The sequence below is a fragment of the Lissotriton helveticus genome, chromosome 5_1 (genome assembly GCF_964261635.1).
Source record: "Lissotriton helveticus chromosome 5_1, aLisHel1.1, whole genome shotgun sequence".
Taxonomy (NCBI): Eukaryota; Metazoa; Chordata; class Amphibia; order Caudata; family Salamandridae; genus Lissotriton; species Lissotriton helveticus.
This window is the reverse complement of record NC_136065.1, coordinates 732,193,325-732,210,066: the sequence shown is the minus strand read 5'-3', so window position 1 is coordinate 732,210,066 and position 16,742 is coordinate 732,193,325.

Here is a 16,742-nt window from a genome sequence, read left to right as displayed (position 1 = left end):
ACTTTCAGAGAGTTTGGATACACCTCCCATGGAAGCGATCAGAAGTTTTGCAGGTGAAACAATCTTTACCTGATCCACGCAAGAATCCGGCGGGTTATTATAAGGAGTTGTCTCAACTGGTAGACGCTACTATTATGAATCTTGCGGACATCGACATGCTGTTTGGCAATGTCGTACCACAACCGATTTGGGCGAAAATTCGCCAAGAAAACCATGCGAATGAGTTAGGCGGTGATTGGGCTGCAATAATAGCGGCCGATGGCCGACAAGTGGGTGGGGCTAAGCCTGAGCAGTTAATTACGGATCTGCCTCAAAGAATCATTACGTTCATGAAAACGATTATGCCAGCGATGAGGGTGAACTGGGATAAATTAGCAGCTTGTAAGCAAAAGAAGGACGAGAGTGTCTCCGATTTCTTTACCAGATTCGAAGAGGCATTTGTCGATCATAGTGGTCAGGATATGGGCACCGAGGGAGGCCAACGGTTATTTGTTGATAAATTTGTATTGAATTTGTTGCCTGAGCTATGCAACAAATTGAAAAATTCAGAAAGTGCTTGGGCGGTTTCAACTACTGCTCAAATATTAGCGACAGCTCAATACTATGAGAATAGGGAAAAGGAAGAAAGTGATCGTTCAGACAAGAAAACGAAGCAGCTTAAAACGAAGGTTTTGTTACAGCAAGCGTATCCTCCACGTTCAAATCAAAATGATTCGCAACAGCAATATCGACCACAATTACAATCTTCCAGGATGCAGTCTCGATCTGACTTCTCCGACTTTAGGTCTACGCTTGGGTTTAATCAGTGTGCATATTGTAGAAGAGAGGGCCATATGAAATATGATTGTCCAGCTTTGCGTGACCGGCTTAACGGTGTGTCGGCACGAGGGGGTCGTGGGGGTCCTCAACAAGCACCCCGAGGTAGAGGCCGCGGTGCCCCTCAAAACCAAACTCATGAGCGCCCTCATACCCCATCAGACGCGAATAATTATTTTGACCAACGAAATGTGAGGTCCGATAAATCAGCACAGTATCATGTGGACGATTATTACGTCGAACATGAGATTGATGCAGGTAACCACTACTAGGACAGCCACCGACAGAGAGAGGGAGTAGTATCAGTTCCGGTTGATCAGAGTGGGCCTTACGTCGCAGTTGCTACATCTGGCGTAGTTGAGCCTTTTCTGTTAGACACTGGTGCGACGAAAAGTTCCATCATGCATTCGAAACTCCCTGGCGCACCTTTGTCCGGCTTAACAAATGTTTCCATTGGATTCTCTGGCGCCCCTGTTAGCAATCCTGTCTCTAGCCCTTTGTCCCTTACGATTGGTCCTCATGAGCTAGAGGCCCCATTGATTTCTACTGGTTGTGGTGAGAATCTTTTGGGCTTGGATTTGTTAAAACGGTTATATGCGACTTTGTACTGCTCTCCTGCGGGAGTGGAGCTTACATTAGGTCAGAGAGCGATCTCTCCTATGTACTTATCAATTGATAAGTTCCCACCGGAATTGAGTTCCCTTCCTGCGTCGTTATGGGCTACGGGTCCCAATGATGTAGGCTTATTGAACATCCCACCTTATGTGGTTCAGTTGAAATCGAATGTGCGTTTCCCACGTATACCACAGTATCGTATCTCTTTTGATGGTGAGCGAGCACTATTAGCGATCATTTATGACCTGATCGAAAAGGATGTCATTGAAGAAACTCGAGGCAATGTGTGTAATAGTCCTGTGTTACCGATTTTGAAACGCACTGATCCAACTAAACCTCCTGTGTACCGCTTTGTAATTGATTTACGAGAAGTAAATAAAATCGTGATTCCCCAGTTTCCTGTGGTGCCTGACATCACGGCTTTGTTGACCCTGATTCCGGCTTCTGCCTCCTGGTTCACGGTAATCGATCTAAAGAATGCTTTCTTTAGTATTCCGATCGCTGAGGAAAGCAGAGACCTATTCGGATTTTCACTGGGTGGTCGCAGTTTTAGATTTAAACGCGCACCACAGGGCTACTGTGAGAGTCCATCGATCTATAGCCAAGCACTTAAAAGTCAGCTTGATGCATTTGTGTTGCCGACAGGCGCAGCCTTAGTTCAATACGTTGACGACCTATTAGTGGCAGCTGATACAGAGGCTATTTGCAAAACCGCTACAGTATCATTGTTGCAGCACCTATGTGACTTACATCACAAGGTGTCACCTTCTAAGCTACAATATTGTTGTCAAGAAGTAACCTACTTAGGTCACTTACTGTCAAAGGATGGGAGAAGGTTGACCCCAGAGAGAATTGCAGCGATTGCTCGAATGACTGTGCCAAAGACTCAGAGAGATGTACGTGCCTTTCTAGGTATTACGTCATACTGCAGACAATGGATTCCAAATTTTTCATTGTCGGCGAAACCATTGATAGCCCTTACGTGCAAGGATGTTTCATCTCCTTTGCCATGGACTGAAGAGTGTCAGAAAAGTTTTTCTGAATTGCGTGATGCGTTGTGTTCGGCTCCTGTGTTGGGTACTCCTGATTACAGTAAGCCGTTCACACTTTATGTTCACGAGAGGGACGGTTGTGCGTTGAGTGTTCTGACACAACAATTTGGCGACAAACAGCGTCCATGCGCATATTTTTCTTTGACCTTAGACCCAGTAGCTAGAGCCTTGCCGAGTTGTTTGAGAGCAACAGCGGCAGCTGCGGCGTCCATTCGACAGTCCGCAGGTCTGGTCATGGATAATATGCTCACGGTGATGGTCCCGCATGCAGTCGACACTCTCTTGAACCGAACGAAAACTCAACATTTGACGAGCGCAAGGTTGTCTGGATATGAGTTGACGTTATTGGCAAGTCACATACGGATAAAACGGTGTAATGTGTTGAATCCAGCAACGTTGTTGCCGATCGACATGGAATTAAGTGATGTAACACCACATGATTGCTATTTGAGAACTGAAGAGGAGACGAAGGGTCGTATTGACCTGAAAAACACTCCATTGGTAGATCCCGATGGTACTTTGTATGTGGATGGTTCATGTTTTAAGTTACCAAATGGTGATGTGACGACTGCGTATGCTGTAGTAACATTGAGTACGGTTGTGGAATCTGCGAGATTGAGTCAGAATTCGGCCCAAGCGGCTGAGTTGATCGCCTTGATGAGAGCGTGTGTGTTGTCCAGAGGGAAGCGGGTGAATGTGTTTACAGACAGCCAGTATGCTTTTGGTGTGGCGCATAGTTTTGGTCGATTGTGGAGAGAAAGAGGATTTTTGACGTCGCATGGTATGAAGATTCAGCACGGACAGCTTGTGAATGACCTTTTGGACGCACTTACATTGCCTAAAGAGGTGGCAATAATCAAATGTAGTGCGCATCGGAAGGTGACGGATGATGTTGGTCGCGGTAATGCGTTTGCGGATGAGATTGCGAAGGAGACGGCTAGAGATCTGACAAATCGAATGTACGTTGCGAGTTCAGTAAGATGGCCAGCGGAGACTAGTATGTGTGAGGACACAGTTGAGAGTGTGAAGAAGATACAGAATGAAGCTACTGAGATGGAAAAGACTCAGTGGAAAGAAAGTACGGGAAAGTTAGACGAGAATGGATGTTGGGTTGATTTGTCGGAAAAGCAGAGATGGATGTTACCAGATGCATACGTGCTTGCTGTTGTTACTATGGCTCATGGTACATCACACATTAATACGAAAGGCATATGTAAGTTGCTGTCGCCCGTATGGAAGAATGATGGAATTACTAAATGTGCGGAGAGAGTGGTTAAAAATTGCATGGTATGTTTGATGTATAATCCTGGCAAGGGCACCCCCACTCCACGTGGTCATTTTGCTCCTCCCACATGTCCCTTTGAAATTATTCAGTTAGACTTTATCCACATGGAGAGATGCAATAATTTGAAGTTCGTCTTGGTTGTAGTTTGTGCGTTCTCCAGATGGATTGAGGCTTACCCCCTAAAGGATAATACTGCCCTGTCCACAGCAAAGGTTCTACTCAAAGAATATTTCCCCAGGTATGGAATGCCGCGGATTGTATGGTCAGATAACGGAAGTGAGTTTGTGGGAAGTGTAATGAAGAGTGTATGTCGTGGTCTTGGCATAAATCAGAAGTTTCATAGTGCTGATCATCCTCAGTCTGCGGGTTTAGTGGAAAGATATAATGGCACTCTGAAACTGAAACTTGCCAAAATCCAGGCAACGACTGGTCTATCATGGCCCGACGCTTTGCCTTTAGCTCTCTTATAGACCAGGGCGACTGTGCACTCTCGAGTAGGGCTCAGCCCATATGAGATTGTGTTCGGCCGTCCTGCGAACATTTGGGGAGTTCCGAGGCCTAAAGAATTTGACAGACTTGAATATCCAATGTTAATTGACTATCTCTATGATCTGACTGCTAAATTGAGTTTGATTCATCAACAGGTCTTTGAGGCTCTACCGGCACAAACAGAGGGTCCTGGTCATCGGCTCCAACCAGGTGATTGGGTTCTTACCCGCAACTTTGGACGAAAACGAAATCTTGAGCCAAGGTTCGTGGGACCTTACCAGGTGTTGCTGGCAACGAGGACTGCGGTTCGGCTAGAAGGGAGAAAACATTGGGTGCATGTCACCCACACCAAGAAAGTTCCGCTCCCATTGCCATCAGATAGTTGGATCAGAAAAGGATTCGGCTCGTCTGAAACTTACGTCCCTCTAAGTTACGTGCCGTTTAGTGACGCGCAGCTTGTAGGAGATAACACAGTAAGACCCGACACCCCTGTTGAACCAACCGAAGTTAACCCTCTTTCAGCAGCATTGGAGAATTCAAGTTCTGAACAATTGCGTGGACAATCGAACACTCTTTTGCCGTCTGATCCACTGTTTGAAGAGCAGACTCGCCCCGGAAGAAGTCGATACTTTCTTCGACCGCGCTAACAGACTAATAAATTCTGTTTTTTATTTTTTGAATCTACATCACCTCTATTGTTGCCATAAAAATTGTGGGCATTACATATACATATATATATATATTGTGTACCTTTTTTTCCTTACAGCTAGGAGGCGTATATTGAATTCAATGAACTCTTGATTAAAAACCTTTTCATCTGGGTTAACCGTAGGGCCGTGCGGGTACTTTCTCCTGTTTAGCAGGTATCTGACACTAGCTCGATTACTTTTGTCGATTTCTGGGAACTCCTGGGGATTGATAATCGCTACTCAGAAAGAAGTGCGTCAAGAACGTCACGGACGGTTTTTAGAAGATGAAGTCTTCTAAGCTGTTGGAAATTGAGAAAATGGTGGCGCAAAGATCCAAATTGCACAAGACATTTCGGAAAAAATGTTTTTTGTTACAGGTTTTTATGTTGTTCCTAACTGTTTCTATGCTGCTGGTGGGGGGAGTATATTTTGGTTTTCAATCATTGCTGCCTTCTACTTTACCTACTCCTCCTTCTCATGATTTAAATTCTGTTTCCACTATGTCTCCACATTCCTTTCATCTTCTGCCCCAACATGAACAGGTCAGACGTGCGGAATTTATGAACAATTCTTTTGTTCAACTTCTACATCAGCATCAGTTGGTGATGAACACTACCACTTGTTGGGTATGTGGGTTAATGCCACATACCATGGATAAGGGTATTCCGTATTTTGTTCTTCCTTATAGCCCCCAGGGGTCAGCTCGAGCATTCCAGACCATGTTCCGTAGTGCACTAGATTCCTACCCCCATCGAGAGCCTCGCTCTGCAGACCTTGGTCCTGGCCCGTACCACAAGTCTTTGGCGATAGCAATTGCAGATTTAAATAGAGATATTTTTGACGCAACACTTATCCCAGAGGAAGAGGTGCGAGCTTATAAGGATCTGAGTGAGGTCGAGTATAGTACATCAGTGAATGATAGGCAGTTTAAAAGCTCATCTCCAATCTGGATCGTACCTCATCTCGGTCATTTCTGTCTGCAAGGTCTTGGTCGCAATCTGAGAGCTCAGCTTGGGAAGAGTGCTTGTGTTGATACTTACGTTTTACCAATGCTCTCTTCCCCTGTCTTTCTGATTTCCAAGGGTACCTATTTTGTATGTTATGATCGCGCATATACGTGGTTACCTCATGACTTCTCGGGTACCTGCTATATCGCGAATCTTTTGCCTCCGACTTTCACTGTTGCCTCAGATTATCACAAAACTAGAGTTGTGAGAGGTGTCATTAGTAAAGAAGATACTGCCGGTCAAGAAGCAGGAGATTTCTTTAAGGGTTTCCTACCGTTTTGGGGCCCTATGGTCAATAGCAGGAATCTGAGACAGATAACTCGTGTAGTGGAAGCAACTGCTAACATAACTGCAAGCGCCCTTGGTAATCTGACAGCAGAGCTTCAAGCGGATAGGCTTATGACGCTACAGAACCGTATGGTTCTAGACGTAGTACTGGCAGACAGAGGTGGTGTGTGTAAGGTCATCCATTCGAGCTGCTGCATTTTCATACCTGATAACGCTCCAACGGTTTATCAAGCCATCTCAAAGTTGCATAAAATCTCAGAGTCCATACACGTGGACGAGGGAGATTGGACGCTTCTAGGATGGTTTTGGGGTCTGATGTCAACTTGGGGTTGGAAAATTCTGATGATTATAGGGGTTGTTGTAACGTCTCTGTTCACGTGTTGTCTTTGTGTGCAGTGTGGTCCTGCCTTATGTGGCCTTTGTGCTACAACGTGTATAAGAAGGCCATCTGTTACCGGCGAGACATTGATGAATAAGATGATGTTCCAGCAACACTTGAATGATCTGATGAATATCGAAATTGATTATGATTCCGACTAGTGCTTGCCTACATGAGGACAAAAGGAGCGTCTGAGGACCAATGAGAACTGTTACGATGCTAGCGAGTGGGGTATCTATGAACCGTAAATGACGAGATTAATAGGTGTACGCATTTTCGCTACGCTACTTAGAAGGGTTCGTCTTATTTGCAGGTTTTCTCATTTGAACCCTCGGGTTCCATTTTAGATACGGCATCCATTTTGTTTCTTGCCCTCACGTAGTCAGCGAACAGGCAAATGTCCGCCTCATGACCCTGTGATTCCCAAGACTGGGGGATGACACGGCAGAGACAGATGGCTCCGCAGCTGGGTAATCTTCCCACGTTGGCCTATTGTTTCAGCCTTGCATGCGCTCGGCTCGAATCCTTTGATCCTGGGATTGCGCTTCCGATATTACCTCCACACTCCTTTTTCTTCTGTTGTCTGACTTCCTTGCACCTGTTCCTGTCTCTTACTCTCGTCCTTTTACAACTAGAGTGGAATGTGCATAGCAGCAGGATAATGTGCTTTTACAGTTGGGAACCGACAAATGTTACTGTGATTATGTTCCGGGTTTCCGACACCATGAATGAAGCCCTTTTAAGTTTATTGTGGGAACTGAGTTGTAACCTTTTGTTCATTGCGTTATTGAATGCTGAAGATGTGTATAAAAGGAGCGATCCACATTCGCAATTCGAAGCAGTCTCTTGGAACCTACACTCTGTTGTACTTCCCATGACTTTTGCATCCCTGCAGTAATAAACGCTGATCTTTGACGCCGAAGGAAGTGTCCCGTGTCTCTGTCACTTGTGCGCCGAACAGGTATCCTACGGAGGTTTCAGGTGTTGTTCCCTGGCACCGCTGGTTCTTAAAAGTCCAGTCCTTCAGTGCCTTACTCCTAGTTGTGATAAAAATACCTTGAACTCGCTCCCTTGGAACGGGGGCCCATTGTCAGTTTTGATTACTTGTGGCAGCCCAAACAGTGCAAAGGTATTCTCCAGCATTGGTAGCAGGTGGTCGCTCACGGTGGATGGCTGTACTTCCACGACTGGGTACTTAGTGCAGCATCGATTAGGACGGCTTTCACCAGTCAATCTGTAAAACTCCCAAAATCAAGGCTTACCCATGATCAGGGTGACGGAGCAGGGTCTTCGGTAATCACAGGAGCTGGTGACTCCGGGCTGCTAGTGAGTTGACACGCTCGGCATCCATGCACAAAGTCATATACAACCTCTTCTAGACCAGGGAACCATACCTTCTCCCTCATCCTGGCTTTCATTCTACTCGTGCCTTGGTGGCCCTTATGTGCTAGGGCAGTTGCTCATTCCTGGAGGCTCAGGGGTATGATGATGCTTGAGCCTCTCAACACTACGCCACTTTCTGAGGTGCTCAGTTCTTCATGGATTCTCCATACTTTCCCTAGGCGGGACCGGTCCGGCTCGTTCCACCCGTTGACATCGTGGAGAAACCCGGCCCACAAGCCTTTCTGTAGCGCTTCAAACACCTTGCCTAAAACCATGTCAGTCCGTGTATGAGCCAAACACCAAACGCTAGTCCACACACACTGCCAGCCAAGAATCTGACTTCTGACTATACAAGCTCCAGTCTGACATGGGGGTACACAAAAAAAGGGGGAGTAGAAATACTATCTGCTCATCCTCATCACAGCAGAGTGCCAGTCCATGCATGCCGCCAGCTAAGAATCTGCTTGCATAAGCTCCCCTCTGATGTAGGGGGTACCCAAACCAATGGGGGAGCAGAAATAGTACCTGCTCCTCGTCATCGCAGCCAAGTGCCAGTCCACGCACACTGCAAGTAAAGAATCTGCCTTTATAAGCTCCCGTCCGACATAGGAGGTGCACAAACCAAAGGAGGAGCAGAATTAGTATCAGCTCCCCGTCACCACCAGCCACGTGCCAGTCCATGCACAACGCCAGCCAAACGCTAGTCCACGCACACCACCAGTAAAAAATCTGTCTGTATTAGCTCCCCTCTGACGTAGGGGGTACACAAACCAATGGGGGAGCAGAAATAGTATCTGTTCCCTGTCACGGCCAGCCCACGCATAATGCCAGCCAAACGCTTGTCCACACGCGCTGCCAGCAAAGAATCTGCCTGTATGTGTTCCTGTCTGACGTACGAGGAACACAAACCAACGGGGAACAGAAATAGTATCTGCTCCCCGGAATCATCAGCCAAGTGCCAGTCCACATACACCGCCAGCCAAGAATCTCCCTGTAGAAGCTCCTGTCTGACATAGGGGGTACACAAACCAACAGGGGAGCAGAAATAGTATCAGATCCCCGTCACCGCCAGCCAAGTGCCAGTCCACCCACAACGCCAGTCAAATGCTAGTCCACGCACACTGCCAGCCAAGAACCTGCCTATATAAGCTCTAGTCTGATGTAAGGGGGTACACAAACCTACGGGGGAGCAGAAATAGTATCTGATCTCTGTCACCACCAGCCAAGTGCCTGTCCACGCACACCGCCAGCAAAGAATATGCCTGTATAAGCTTCCCTCTGACGTAAGTGGTACACAAACCAACGGGGGCACAGCAATAGTATCTGCTCCCCGTCACCACCAGCCAAGTGCCAGTCCACACACACCACCAGCCAAACGTAAGTTCAACACACACAGCCAGCCAAGAATCGGCCTGTGCAAGCTCCCTTCTGACGTAGGGTATACACAAACCAACGGCGAGCAGAAATGGTATCAGCTCCCTGTCACTGTCAGCCCAGTGGCCAGTCCACACACACCGCCAGCCAAACGCTAGTCCACGCACACAGCCAGCCAAGAATCTGCCTGTATAAGCTCCTCTATGATGTAGGGGTACACAGACCAATGGGGGAGCAGAAATAGTATCTGCTCCCCGTCATCCCCAGCCAAGTGCCAGTCCATGCACTATGCCAGCCAAACGCTAGTCCGTGCACACTGCCAGCCAGAAATGTGCCTGTATAAGCTCCTGTCTGACATAGGGGGTACACAAATCAACGGGGTAGCAGAAATAGGATCCGCTCCCCGTCATCGCCAGCCAAGTGCAAGTCCACTCACACCGCCAGCCAAGAATCTGCCTGTATATTCTCCTGTCTGACGTAGGGGGTACACAAACCAACGTGGAGCAGAAATAGTATCTGCTCCCCCATCACCGCCAGCCAATTGCCAGTCCACGCACACCACCAGCAAAGAGTCTGCCTGTATAAGCTCCCCTCTGATGTAATGGGTACACAAACCAACGGGGAGCAGAAATAGCATTTGCTCCTCGTCACCGCCAGCCAAGTGCCAGTCCACACACACCACCAGCCAAACGCAAGTTCCACGCACACAGGCTGCAAGAATCTGCCTGTGTAAGCTCCTGTCACACTTAGGGGGTACACAAACCAATGGGGGAGCAGAAATAGTATCTGCTCCCCATCACCATCAGCTCCACGCAAAACACCAGCCAAATGCTAGTCCACGCACACTGCCAGAAAGAATCTGCCTGCATAAGCTCCCATCTGACGTAGGGGATACACAAACCAACAGTGAGCAGAAATATTATCAGCTCCCCGTCACCGCCAGCCAAGTGGCAGTCCACACACACCACCAGCCAAACGCAAGTTCCACGCACACAGGCTGCAAGAATCTGCCTGTGTAAGCTCTTGTCCCACTTAGGGGGTACACAAACCAATGGGGGAGCAGAAATAGTATCTGCTCCCCATCACCACCAGCTAAGTGCCAGTCCACGCACAACACCAGCCAAATGCTAGTCCACGCACACTGCCAGAAAGAATCTGCCTGCATAAGCTCCCATCTGACGTAGGGGATACACAAATCAACAGTGAGCAGAAATGGTATCAGCTCCCCGTCACTGCCAGCCAAGTGCCAGTCCACACACACCACCAGACAAACACTAGTCCACGCACACTGCCAGCCAAGAATCTGCCTGTATGAGCTCCTGTCAGACGAAAGGGGTACATAAACCAACGGCGGAGGGGAAATAGTATCAGCTCCCCATCATCGCCAGCCAAATGCAAGTCCACACACACAGCCAGCCAAGAATCTGCCTGTATAAGCTCTTCTCTGAAGTAGGGGGTACACAGACCAACAGGGGAGACGAAAAAGCTAGAAAACCTGAATTTCAGTATCATTTTGTATCATATAACATATATATATATGCATATAAATGTATTAATTTACACATATATGTGTTTGTATATTTATAAAAAATTATATATTATAAATGAAAAACAAAAAAGCTTGTTTTGACCAAATATAAATACTTTAAACACAAAGAATATGTGAAAACCAATATTTTCCTTTCAATCCTGCATATGCTATATTACCAAAATAAACTCAAACATATTGCTTAAAACAGTATTTTTGACTCTTCACGCATGCCATAACAGTTTTCAGTGAGGTGCAGTCAGAAACAGCTGAGGTGCTTTAGAGGAGCACAGACAGACGGGGGAGCACCAACAGACCGACAGAACCTGCATATATCAGCTCCCCTCTGACGTAGAGGGTACACAAAATGACAGGGGAGCAGATATAGTTAGAACACCGACAATTCGCCGTCTCCTTTCGGTGAACAAATGTGCGACTCCACTCTCGTGGCAGCAGGGGGATGATAGAGCGGAGTCTGCTTCTCCTGGAAGGTAGGATAGAGAAGAGATTTTACAGCTGGGCAGGATTCATATCAGATTAGGGGCTATGGACGCAAAGCTTCAGAAGAATGCATCCATCATCTTAGCCTGAGGGCCACCCCGTGATATTACTGCCCTCTTCACCTATTCAGTGTTGGGTATATGTATTAAACAAGCCATAGGAGTTAAATGGGTGCTGAGACTATTACTTCCCTGTCACATAGGAAATTATTAAATTCTCAGGTGTGAGAAACTTTACTGACCAGTACTCAGGTCTGTGAAACCAAAATTACAAAGTCTGTGGAAGTACTCAGACGGGAATATTCTCAAGGACTCATTGCCGAGTTAATGGCACTTTATCGCAGCTAAAGTGGCGATAAATATATCGCCCCATTCACAAGTTGGTTCTAACAGCCCATATCACCAGTTTACCTGCGATTGCAGCCTCAAAAAACATCGCCACAAATGAGCCCCGCAACTATCGCTAATGAGTTGCAAAGTACGCTTTCCCGTGCCAAAAGCTGCAACAACACCACTCCGCAACATTCTCAACGACCACCAAGATAGGCGATAAGAACCCCAAAAATGCGTTAAGGCACTTTAGCAGCAGGAAATTAACACCTGCTCTGACCTGGTGTAAAGTCAGTTGGCAGCCTGCACCACAAAAGGGAGCCCAGCCCAGACTCACACCAGAAGAACAGATACCATGGAGCAAACAATCCTGCAGCTTGGAGCCCTTAGCAGGGCCACAACACTCACCGCCACCCCCTCCCCCGGACCAACACTTGAGGCAGCTCAGACAAAGACAGCAACCCTCAGAAAATGCAACTACCTCACAGACCCAACACCAGAGAATGTCATTACCCACAACAGGCTCAAAGGGACAACCATCCTCCACATCCTGACCACCATTGGCCACAGGCTGACGGTACCAACACAGCGGACAATCAATATCCCATCTCAGACAAAGCTGCTGGGCCTGCTGCACGTGTTGGCCTCTGTACCCTCCGACCAACAACCGCCTGAGTCGGAGGAGTCACACAGCCAGCCCAATCCAAGTCCCTCACAAGGGTCATGAATGACACTATCAGCTTGGTACCCCACTATCTATACTTTCCCCACACTGCGCAAGAACATCCGGAGACCAAGCAAGGCATCTACACCACAGCTGGCTTCCCGCACGTGTCAGGGGCAATTAACTGCACACATGTCCTACCTGTGCCCCCTGGCAACACTGCACACTATAACTGTAACAGAAAGCGCACATATTCCACCAATGTCCAGGCAATAGCGGGCCACCAGGGAATCTCCTCCAACATCGTCGCCAACCACCCAGGCAGTGTGCATGAACCCTACATCTTCGGACAGTCCATTATCAACCAGCACTACAAGGATGGCACCCACGGAAATGCACTGCTCGTTGGCAAATACCAAATGAACACACCACACATCTCAACTCCACAATCATGAAACTCACAACACTGGGAATGCACATGGCACAAGCTCACATACATCATGCCATACAACATGCACACCCACCAGACACAACAGCACAACTTACTATGGGAACCTGGGCCAGCCATGTACATTAGCCATTAACTGCATGGCACCTCAGCCACACAATAGCAAAATGTGGGGAGAGGTGGGGACCAGGCATGTGCAAAGGAGGCAAGTGACTGATGAATGAGAATGTACACAATGCCAAGCATGGCGTGGTTGTGCTGGCCAGACTGCAATATACAGACCACAGGCATATCCATGTCGACATACACCGCTGGTGTTTGGAGTGTAGTGGACAGTGGACGCAACCATGTCACCCTAGCTGGCTGGGGAAGATCACAGAAATGTAGCTTGTGACGTCCCCCTGTAAGCATGAGCGGAGTGGGCTGGCCCGGCGTACACCGGGCCAGTGTAGGGGTGTGAATAAAAGGCACGTAACTCTGGGCATGGTCCTCTTCCGGAATGCCTAACGTGTCTGCCAGGGTGGCGCCTCTCACCCTGCCACGAGGCTGATGCCGTGAGCGTTGTGGCCTACGATACTGGGCACCTGCATCACCCCAGGATGCTGGTCCCCGAACCAGTCTTGCAGCCCCTGCGCACTCAGGCCTCGATGCCCACCTGCTGACACCGGCATGTGTCAAAGGCGGCCCACCACGTTCCGGTGCAAGCTCCAAGCTCGACCTCCGCAAAACAGGCCCACAGTACTCCTTTCTCATTGACGTACTTCACCGGCAGACACAGCGGACAAGTAGGTCACACACTTGGAACTGAGTCTTGATATCCTGATGGGCGAGTACATATGTTCATGCGACGTTTGATGTCACTATACTCCCTTGGATGTGGTGCTACCAAGTCAGTGCATAGCATCACAACCACATGTGTCCGTGGGCCCACGCTGCGCTCGAGTAGGTCACACAATTGGATCTGATTATCAATTTTTCGATGGCAGAGTACATATCATTGCACACAAGGAGAGGTGTAAGTGGATGACGCGTTGCAGTCAGGAGGAAAAAAGGATCATCTTTACGGAGGTGATCGAACACTACTGACAACTGCCCTGGTGTCACTAACTCTGTGCATCGCGATACAATGACATGCGGCTGTGGGTCACTGTTGACCGGTGCCTCCGGCCTACACTGCGGTTCAGTAGGTCACACAGTTGGTACTGAATCTTGATTTAGCAATAGCATATCATTGTACCGCCATCATCGCAGACTGCATCCCTCTCAGCCCCGGTGCCACTAAGTCTGTTCCCCGTCATTCATGGACACTCTCTGGTTGAACTTTGGTGGCATCTGAGTCTATGGACTAGTGGGTAGTCTTCATCCTCATGTAGCTGACACCTCCATTTGCTGCTCCAGACAGCTACTGCCCTCTGCAACATGCCCTGGAGGACACCTTCCACTGTCCCCGTGACCCTCTGCCACAGTCTCCTTGGACATCGTCGAGGACCTGCTCAGTCCGCGTGGCACTACCTCAGTGGTCCGCAAGTGACCGTCCCGTGGCGGTGTGCCTGTGCCGGTCGCTGTGCATCCGGGGCCACTAACTCTGTGCAGTTCAAGTCAGAGACCCTGTCTGATTGAATATTGGATGGCCTCTGAGACGATGGCCTTGGGGTCTTCAACGCCATGTGGCTGTGGCCCTGCGCTGTCTGCTGCTTCCAGCCTCAACTGTGGTCCACCAGGGCTCACACATCCAGTCGAGTCGTGACCGGCCCGGATGTCGCATCACCGCAGGAGGCACACACCACCATCGCCAGGACCACCTCCAACTGCCATCTGCCAGAGTCGAAACAGTGGTACTGGCAGACTAACGGAGTTGCTTACACCTGTCATGGATGCCATCATCTGCCTGATACCCTGCTCTGCACTCCAGGTGCCACTGACTCAGGGCACCGCAACTCATGGACCGTTACTGATTGCGTTTTGTGCTGTGGAGAGGTTGCGCAGCAATGTCACCTCAGGCAGTGTGGGAGACCTGGGACGATGATGAGGAAGATGATGCAGGTGTAACACCCCCACTGCAGCTTCATCAGGTATATCCCAAAGGGACACAATACAAGACAATTTATTCACATGAGCGTGCTCAGCTCTAGTGCCCCAACCTCAGTGCACTGCAACTGACGGACACTTCAGTTTGCATATTGGGTGACCTGTGTACTTGCTCCGGCTACCTCCATGTTGCTCAGCAGTTGACTCTGCTATGCTGGTGTTTTCAGATTCAGTTTTAATGGTGTTCTCTGTTCAAGTTGTTGCCAGCACCAACCACTCCGTGTGAGCTGGCTTACACTCACCCCACACACATCTAGAACAGGTGTCACTATACATGTGGCCCTTCCAATACAGGGGCCGGGCGCACGTGCCCGGAGCCAGTTCCACATACTATATGCGTGTGACCCTGTGGTCATATTGCATGCATGAGGGCCCTGGGCCCTACGACATTACATTGTGCTGTGTACAGCGGACGCAGACATGTCACCGCAGACAGTGGGTTAGAACTTGGACATGTAGCTTTGTTGTCTCCCACTCAATACGTAGGAGGAGTGGACTGGGACATCAGTGTACAACAGTTTCACCCAGGCTATGAATTTAGGGCCTAATCCCACCTTTTTCCAGGACTGCAAACAAATATGGCAAATATTGAGTCAAATGCCATTGAGGCATCCAGAGATACCACTGCATCTTCCGCAATAAATTCCCTACGTGCCATCACATTGTGTAGGCGCCATATATTAAGGGCCGTGTTTCTCCCCGGCAAAAAAAGTATTAGTCAGGAATTTAGCCAATATTTTTGCTTCCACATTAATCAGCGAAATTGGCCTATAAGAGCCACAGCTATCCGCTGGTTTTCCGGGCTTATGAATAACTACAATGGTAGCCGACCGTTGGTCTGCAGGTAGTTTGCCCACCTCTAAACTTGGCCCGTAGGAGTGACACAGTCCGAGAGGCTGTGGCTTTTATAAACTCAATTGGTATTCCATTTGGCCCATCCCTTTCCCAGATTTAATCTGCCCTATGGCCTTACTAATCTCTTTGTTCCATAGGTCCACGTCTAATGTTTCTTTTTCCACGCCTGAGAAGACCGTCACATCGCTGTCCATGAGGAGCGGACGCGAATCATCAGCTGTGTATCTAATAGATAGGGAATACACCTCTTCCAGATGTATAATGATTTTAATGTATTATCCCACTTCTTATTAGCTTTGACGTCCTCTCTCTAAATGTCACTTAGTTTATACCTTCTAATTTTAATATATTATATATTCAATGTTTATTGTATTTAATCCATAGTTATATAGAAATTTTACTATACCTCCTTTAAGTCATTCATTTTTCACTTTACCCTTTACATACATTGTGGTTCAATATGTCGCTATGATGCACTAGATAATATTTCTATTTATTAATGTATTTATTTCTCTCTCACTATTTATTTAATAGTGTTTTATTTTTCCTCATACCTAAGTTTATTTCTGTATCTCATTTATACTTGTACTTTTCTAATCACTTCCCTCTATTTTCTTTCTATACCTGTTATTGCATTTACGTATATTTTATATTTTACTATTCATTCTATTAATTCCCTTTTTTATTCTCTATTTCCTTCCAGTTATTCTTTTCCTTTACTATTTTCATTCACTTCTCTATTTCTATTTACTTCTCAGTTTATATTATTACGTTCAATTTACTTGTATTTATTGCTAAATATGTCTCATTTTTAGATGTAAGTTATCAGCCAAATGTTATGCATTTTAAGCCTATAATGATATATTAAATGTATTTATGCGTATTTTTACTTATATGCGGATTTATTATTTTATAATTAGTTCCCTTTTCTATACAGATATTTTTCTTCACA